General features: G+C 38.0%; 1 non-coding gene across 1 annotated transcript; it reads right to left on the bottom strand.

Annotated features, from left to right (window-relative positions):
- Window positions 1-237: 237 nt before the first annotated feature.
- On the bottom strand, window positions 238-343 carry LOC128293530 (small nucleolar RNA R71). The gene has a single exon (XR_008283711.1). It is a non-coding gene; the product is annotated as a small nucleolar RNA R71 (small nucleolar RNA).
- Window positions 344-8,887: the final 8,544 nt, after the last annotated feature.

Genomic DNA, 8,887 nt, shown 5'->3' on the forward strand with positions numbered 1-8,887 from the left:
TTCAGTGGTATGCCCACAGAAGATCCACATCTCCACCTTCGATTGTTTATGGAGGTGAGTGATTCATTCAAGATAGTCGGTGTGGCTAAAGATGCACTGAGGTTGAAGTTGTTTCTGTACTTGTTGTGAGATCGAGCGCGAGCATGGCTCAATTCATTGCTACCAAGTTCTATATCTACATGGCAATAATTAGCAGAGAGATTTTTGGTTAAGTATTTCCTGCCTAGTAAAAACACTAAGTTTAGAACGAGATCAAAATCTTCCAACAATTGGATGACGAGTCTTTGTATGAGGCTTGGGAGTGATTCAAGGAGTTACTTTGTAAGTGTCTTCATCATGGGATTCCTCATTGTGTCTAGTTGGAGACATTCTATAATGGTCTCAATGCACATACAAGATTAATGGTAGATGCTTCTGTGAATGGTACAATTTTTTCTAAGTCTTATAATGAGGCTTATGAGATCATCGAGAGGATTGCGAGTAATAACTATCAATGGCCAACAAATTGAACAGCTTCAGGAAGATGTGTAGCCAGATTTCATGAAGTTGACGCCCTAACTTCATTATCAGCTCAGGTATCATCTATTTTCTCTATGTTAAAGCAGTTTACTGCTAATAGTGCTAATAATTTCGTAGCTCAGCCACCAAATCCGTTTGAAGTAGTTTCCTGTATGTACTGTGGGGAAGGTCATTCTTTCGAGAATTAACCATTAAATCCCAAGTCAGTGTACTATGTGGGGAACCAACATCAAAATAGGAGTGGACAAGGATACCAATCCAACTTCTATAATCCTTCATGGCGTAATCACCCCAACCTTTCTTGGAGCAACCAAGGAAATGGACCGAACAACAACTTTATGCAGCATAGACCCAACCAGTCTTAATGGTTTAATCAGTAAGCTCCAAATGCAGCTCAAGCTGAGTCATCAAATAGTTTAGAGAACTATTTGAAAGCGTACATGGCAAAGAATGACGCTTTGATCCAAAGCCAAGTAGCAACACTAAAAAATTTGGAAAACCAAATAGGTCAGTTAGCTACAGAGCTTTGTAATAGACCGCAAGGAACCTTGCCAAGCGATACTGAGAATCCAAGAAGTTTGGGTAAAGAACATATCAAGGCAGTAGCATTGCAAAGTGGTAAAATTCTAGAACCTCGATTGATTAATGTCGAAATGAGCTTGTTGAAAAGGGGGAAAGTCAACCAGCTATTGAAGTTCCTACACCAAAAGAGTCAAAAACTTCAAAGACTGACAAGGTAAACCCTAACTTAGTGAATTCAGATACTTTAACATCTTCTTTGGATGCAGATTTACCTATTCAGATTTACACATCAATATTCCATTGGTGGAGGCTTTAGAACAAATGCCAAATTATGTGAAGTTTATGAAGGATGTACTATCTAAGAAGAAATGACTGAGTGAGTATGAGACTGTCGCCCTGACAAAGGAATGCAGTACATTCCTGCAGAACAAGCTGCCACCAAAATTGAAAGACCTAAGAAGTTTTACGAACCCTGTAAATCTTATTGTGGTAAAGCTTTATGTGACTTAGGAGCAAGTATCAACTTGATGCCTAAGTCTATTTTTAAGATGCTAGGGATAAGAGAAGTAAGACCTACAACAGTGACACTCCAGCTAGCAGATTGATCTTTAGCATACCTCGAAGGAAAGATCGAGGATGTTTTGGTAAGAGTCAATAAATTTATTTTTCCTTCTGATTTCATTACTCTAGATTTTGAAGCAAACAAGGAAGTTCCAATTATCCTTGGGAGAACTTTCCTAGCCACGGGAAGAACGTTAATTGATGTGCAGAAAGAAGAACTCACCATGTGAGTTCAAGATGATCAGGTAACTTTTAACATTTTTAAAGCGATGAAATTTCACGATCCGACATAAGAGTGCTCAGTTATGGAAGAAATAAAAACCTTGGTTTCTATGGAAAGCCATCTTGAAGAAGATCTATTGGAGAAAGACTTAGGGTTTGCCCTTTGGAGGATGAAGAAAGTGAAGAAAACATGGTTCTGGTGGAAGCCAATCTGAGAAATTTTATTCAATCCACACGATTTAAACCATTAGAGTTGGAAGTCAGAGAATTTGTGCAACCCAAATTGTCAATCGAATAACGACCTACACTCGAACTAAAGGTACTTCCTTCCTATTAGAAATATGTTTATTCAGGTAACTGTTCTACTTTGCCTATGATTATTTCAACAGAACTAATAAAAGATCAAGAGGAGCAACTAATTTCTATTCTTAAGAAATTTAAGAAAGCAATTGGTTGGACCATAGCTGATATTCGAGGTATAAGCCCTTCATTTTGCATGTACAAAATTATTCTAGAGGAGGGTGAAAGAGCTCGAATTGATGGGCAAAGGAGGCTCAATCCTATTATGAAGGAAGTTGTGAGAAAGGAAGTGATCAAATGGTTAGATGTAGGAATCATCTATCCTATTTCAGATAATTCGTGGGTAAGTCTGGTGCAGTGTGTGCCGAAGAAAGGTGGAATTACGATTGTTGAGAATGAGCGTAATGAATTGATCCCCACAAGAACTATTACTGGTTAGAGAATTTGTGTTGAATACAGAAAGTTGAATAAAGCCATTTGGAAGGACCATTTTCCGTTGCCTTTTATGGATTAGATGTTAGATTGACTGGCAAGTAAGTAATGAATTCTAGTAATTTTTAGATGGTTATTCGGGATATAACCAAATAGCTGTAGCTCTGGAAGACCAACATAAAATAACCTTTACTTGTTCGTACGGTACGTTTGCTTTTAGGCGAATGCCTTTTGGTTTATACAATGCATCTGTAACATTCCAACGATGCATGATGGCAATTTTCACTGACATGGTTGAAAACTTTGTTAAGGTTTTCATGGATGATTTTTCTGTTTTTGGTGACACTTATGATATTTGTTTGAGTAATTTAGCGAAGGTACTGAAGAGATGTGAAGAGATGAATCTTGTCTTTAATTGGGAGAAATGCCATTTTATGGTTAGGGAAGGGATTTTTTTAGGGCATAAATTTCACAGAAAGGAATTGAAGTCGACAAAGCAAAGGTGGATGTAATTGAAAGATTACCGGCTCTAATTAATGTGAAAGGAGCCAGAAGTTTCTTCGGCCATGCTAGTTTTTACCGATGGTTTATCAAAGATTTCTCAAAAATTTCTAAGTCGTTGTGTTCGTTGTTTGTAACACCCCAAACTTGGCCTAGACGTTATGGTCGAATCTATGATGTGACATTGGAGTGTTTTTCCAAAACACAAATTGTCAAAAAATTCATTTTTCATTAAAAACTTCTTTAAATTCTAAATAAAAGGTTAGGATGGCTAGCTCCTTGTGAAAACTCATGTTTTTTAAGCAAAATATTAATTATACTAGTTTCTCAAGTGTTAAAATAGTGTTTGTTGTGGAAGCTTTTAAAATGTATGGCGTAAGTGTGATGATATCAGAAAAACATTAGTTTGTGCTTTCTTGAAAATACTTGTCCTATTACTAACAGGTAAAAATTAAAATAATTAAATCCCCAAATTAAACTAAACTTTAAAAGGCATTATTACATAACGAAAACCCAATATCGAATAAAAATTTAAATTATAGTATATTAAATAAATTAACTACGTCGAGTGGCCACCTTTGAGTCCTCCATCGCCTCAATCCGTCTAACCCTAGAGATTTGCTGCACATATAATAGATGGGTGAGTTTACGAAAACTCAGTGTGTGAAATCCCAAAATAAAAAAAAATCAGAGTAAACGCAATCTGGACCTAGGCTCGTTAGTTCCAGTTAGGGCCTTATCCCCTTTTTCAGTAATAGTATCAGTCTGGGCCTGAGCCCATTTCAGTAACAGAGGCAGTCTGGGCCTAGCCGATTTCAGTAACATAGGTAGTCTGGGCCTTAGCCCATCTTAGTACAGTATGCAAACAAAGAATCCTACCCAATCCAACCGCTACACGCCATCTCTGTACTAGCCCTACACACAATGTGGGGACAAAATCGACCCACCCAACCTTACACACTAAGTTGTACCGATTTCGGTACTAAACAGTATTTGCAGCAGAGTTGCCAGTAATAGGCTTGTAGCGTTTCATTACACTTCCTCCAAAATCATATATCCTACCCCATGTAATGCAACATAATATCATACGTGCCATGCTCAAAAATAGTCATACATAATATAAGGGTATTTCAGTCAATTTACCTCACAGGGTAATAATGGTCATTTCATCAGTATAGGGTCTAAGTATACTCACCGACCCAACAGTAGGTCCACAATCATCTTAGGCGACCCATGCAACCTTAATAGTCAAACAGTGATAATGGGCCTTCAGCCCATATTGCGGGCTCATGTGGGCCCATACTCTCATATGGCCCGCTTAGCCCAGAAATGGCCCTAACAGTGTAGTTTACACAGCCTGACCTACAATCTACCACACTTTGTGCAATTTTTTCGTATGCAGCCCACGGGCCCATTGGGCCCACACGACCCGGTTTGGCCTAAATGGCCCAATATTGTTTTGGTCCATGAAAATGCTCATGGCCATCTCATCAACCACACGACCATGGTTTACTCCATTGCCTGCTACACAAACGACCACACGCCTGAGTGGTGGCGACAACCCACATTTCGACGTTTCGGCTTTTCTATCGATTCATACCTAATGGTAGTGTGGTACACACACTTGTTTACGAAACCACGCGGAAGGAGTTAGAAGTCCACGACACAATCCTGTATTCAATGAAAAACCATCCATTAGCCAATTTGGAAACTATGCAAAACATCCCCCTCTTTAATACCTACTCCTCAAAACCTTAGATACCTACCTTGAATGAACGCAAATGGTTAAACCACTCCACTGCTGAATAACTTTGTTCACCAAACACCCCTGATAAACCGACCGTAAAAGGAGATGTTAGCTATAGAATTAGCACAACAGAATGGGAAAGTAACCGAAAGCTGAAAAATAGTAGTCACACAGAGACCTACCGAAAAATGCAGGATCACTTCAAAGAAGAGGACAATCAACCTATACACCCCAAAAGCCAAAAGAATACCAAGCGATAGGGACAAAGTGGTATGATCGAACTCCTAGCAGGAAACACAAAGAAGAGAAAATATTAACCAAAGTTCATCAAGGGGAGGAGAAATAAAAAGAGAAACCCAAAGCACCTACCGAATATCTGTGAGTCCTCAAACCTGACCACAAAAGAAAAACCGATAGAGAAGAGGGTGAAATAGTATTCAGCAATAACACTATCTAAAGAGAGGTGTTTAAACAAATCGGTCTGCTAGAGAAAAGGGAAGCAATCAATAGCTATAGGGCCGATAGAAAAAGATGAGAGAAAAGTCGACAATGTTCGGTTTTAGCCAAGTAAGAAGGGTGCTCAACCCAAAGAACACGAGATGGAATAGAAGAGTATTCATTTAGGGTTTGAAGAAGAAAAAAAGTATTCTTCAAAGGTCAATTCGGGCCCAACCTCAAAATGCACTAAGAAGACTAAAAAGAAAACTGACGAAAAGGAGAGCAAAACCAAAAACACAATTTTGGCATCCCAATAGCCTATGACCGAATTAGCATAATAGGGACTCCCACATTCGATCAACTACTACCTCTCCCCCACTCATTGATCCACTCCCTCTATCTCTCCCCAAATCTCTCCTCTTTTTCCTCGCTTGACCAATTCAAACTCCCTCAACTACTCCTCAAAATTGGCTACTTGATCCCTTACTCCCTTCAACCGTCCAACCACTAGAGTCCCAATGCCATCCAACCACCCACACGGTAGTTTGCAAAAAGAACACTCCCTGCTTGCAACAGGACTCGAACCCTAGTCCCTTGGCATAGCAACACGCCGTATGCCACTAGACTAGTAGGCTTTTCCTGACATGCTCTACCTACATAAATTTAATAAGCCTACTATCAGAAAACAAGGGTTTATTCAATAAGAAAAAAAATTTTGCTATAGCCATGGCTTGACCCCATGACTTCACTAACACCCGCAAAGCACTAAACCACTAAATTAGACATACTTTCATGCCGCAACACACAAAAATAATTTAACATGGTTTTTTGGGATTTGAGGCTTTACATTGTTAGAGAAAGATACAGTGTTCGATTTTAACAAAGCATGTTTAGAAGCTTTTGAAGAGCTTAAAAAATGGTTAATCTCATCCTTAATAATCATTACACCCGATTGGAGCACACCTTTTGAGTTGATGTGTGATGCAAGTGATTATGCTATTGGAGCTCTGATCAGTCAAAGAAAAAATAAAGTGTTCCACCCCATTTACTATGCAAGTATAAACTTGACGGGAGCCCAACTCAATTATACGGTAACTAAAAAGGAAATATTTGCTATAGTGTTTACTTTTGAAAAATTCCGCTCATATCTTATAGGTACCAAAGTTACAATATTTACTGACCATGCGACCATTAAATACTTGTTTACGAAGAAAGATGCAAAATCGAGGCTAATTCGTTGGATACTTTTACTCTAAAAATTTGACCTTGAGATCCAAGATAGAAAAGGTGTTGAAAATCAAGTAGTTGATCATCTGTTGAGGTTGGAGCAAGAGGAGGTAACTCAATCATATGTGCCTATCAACGAGAATTTCCCAGATAAGCATTTATTTGAGGTAAGTTAAATTCATGAAACACCTTGGTTTGCTGATTTTGCTAATTATCTTGCATGTGGAATAGTTCCTTGAGAAATGGCATACCAACAAAGGAAGAAATTCCTTCATGATAGTCGGTATTATTTCTGGGAGGACCCGTTCTTATTTAAATAGTTTGCATATAATATAATCTGAAAGTGTGTAGCTGAAAGTGGGATTGCTGAGATCATATATCATTGCCATTCATCTCCAAGTGCGGGACACTTTTGTGGTGCATGTACCTCAGCAAAGATTTTGCAAGTAGGTTTCTTTTGGCCTACACTATTTAAAGATTCTTATGTTTATATGAAGAACTGCGATAATTGCCAAAGAACCAGAAATATATCATAGAGGAATAAGATGCCCTTAACAAATATTTTAGAATTGAATTATTCAACCTATTGGGCATTGACTTCTTAGGATCATTTCTTTCTTCGTATGGGAACAAATACATCTTAGTTACTGTAGATTATGTGTCCAAGTGGGTTGAAGCTGAAGCATACCCTACAAATGATGCTAAGATAGTCATACGATTCCTACATAAGCATGTGTTTTCACGATTTGGGACAGCAAGAGCTATTATTAGTGATGAAGGTTCTCACTTTGTGTATAAATGGCTTTAAGTGGTTGCTTGACAAGTATGATGTGAAACACCAGATTGCTACTGCTTACCACCCTCAGTCTAATGGGAAAGTTGAAAGAATGAACCGTGAAATATAAGGTATCCTTGAAAAGGTAGTACGCCCTAGTAGAAAAGATTGGTCTCGAAGGCTCGATGATGCATTATGGGCCTATCGAACAGCATTTAAGACACCGTTAGAAAGGACTCCTTATCTTTGGTTTTTGGAAAGGCATGTCATTTGCCATTAGAGTTGGAGAATAGAGCTCACTAGGCCTTGAAGAAGTTGAATTTTGATCTTAAGCAAGCCAATGAGAGGAGGATGTTACAATTGGATGAGTTGGAAAAGCTAAGGTTGTTTTCCTTTGAGAATGCCAAAATGTGTAAAGAAATATAAAAAAAGATGGTATGATAGTCATATACAACCTCGTGAGTTTAAAAAAGGTCAAAAGGTGTTGTTCCTTAATTCAAGGCTGAAGTTATTTCCTGGGAAGCTGAAATCCTGAAGGAAAGACCTTATACCATCTATCGAGTTTATCCTTATGGAGCTATTGAATTATACGACAATTACGGAGGTACATTTAAAGTTAATGGTCAACGTCTCAAACATTATTGGGATGGTGAAGTTGTGCGAGTTGAATCCTCGTTCAAATTAACATACCTTTGATTTTTCATGAACTCATTTTGTAAATAAATAAATAATTAGAATTTATTTTCTTAGTCTAGTACATTTAATTAATTCTGTCTAAGGAGATTGGAACTTAAGCAGGACTGCTGTGTGGCCTTCAACCTTTCCTGGGAATTAATTTAATGTAATTTGTTAAGAAGAAATTTTCTAATTAAGATTTAAATTTTTTTCTAATTTAATTTATTTTGTTTAATTTAAAATGTTTATATTAATAAAGGGGGTCAAATTTGGCCCAAGGACTAATTAATTTCTATTTGTTGAATAAGTTTGTAAATATAGTCTGAATTTGAGGCCCAAGATAGTAGATAGGAGGGAAAAATCCACACCTATTGCTGCCACTTCCATTGCTCGCTACCCAAGTAACCTTTATGTAGCTAAAGTTTTGCTACATGTTGCCCTAGTATTTCCCTGTATAAACCCCTCTTCATTCTACTAATTTTTATATCCCTTAAAGCAATTTTCTTAACCCTAAAAGTCCCTAAACTTCCTTCTTGTGCCGTTAGCCTCAAATCCCGAAAGAAACCCCTAGTCCATTTCTTTTCATTTGTAAAAACCACCTAGTGCTGCCTCAAGAGAATCCCTGGAGCATCAACGTCGCTGCTGTGCGTAGCCGCTATCATCACCACACACCACCATTGCTGCCACACTTTGTCGTCACTATTGCAAGGTTCACCGAAGTAAATCTTACCCACTTGCCTATTTCTCTTCTTCCAATGTAAGTAGAGCCTTGCCGAATTTTTGGGAAAATACCATGTCTCATAAAAGAACTAGATTATCGAAGATTACTCATGAAAACCCAATTGTGATCGATGAAAAAGTGAAAAGGAGATTTGATTCAATTCTCAAGCATCCCTATGATGTCGAAAAAAGGTTTTAACTTGAGGAGTAATGATTTGATGGTTGTCCCTATGCCAATTAGAAAGACA

Source organism: Gossypium arboreum, chromosome 5 (genome assembly GCF_025698485.1).
Source record: "Gossypium arboreum isolate Shixiya-1 chromosome 5, ASM2569848v2, whole genome shotgun sequence".
NCBI classification, from domain to species: Eukaryota; Viridiplantae; Streptophyta; class Magnoliopsida; order Malvales; family Malvaceae; genus Gossypium; species Gossypium arboreum.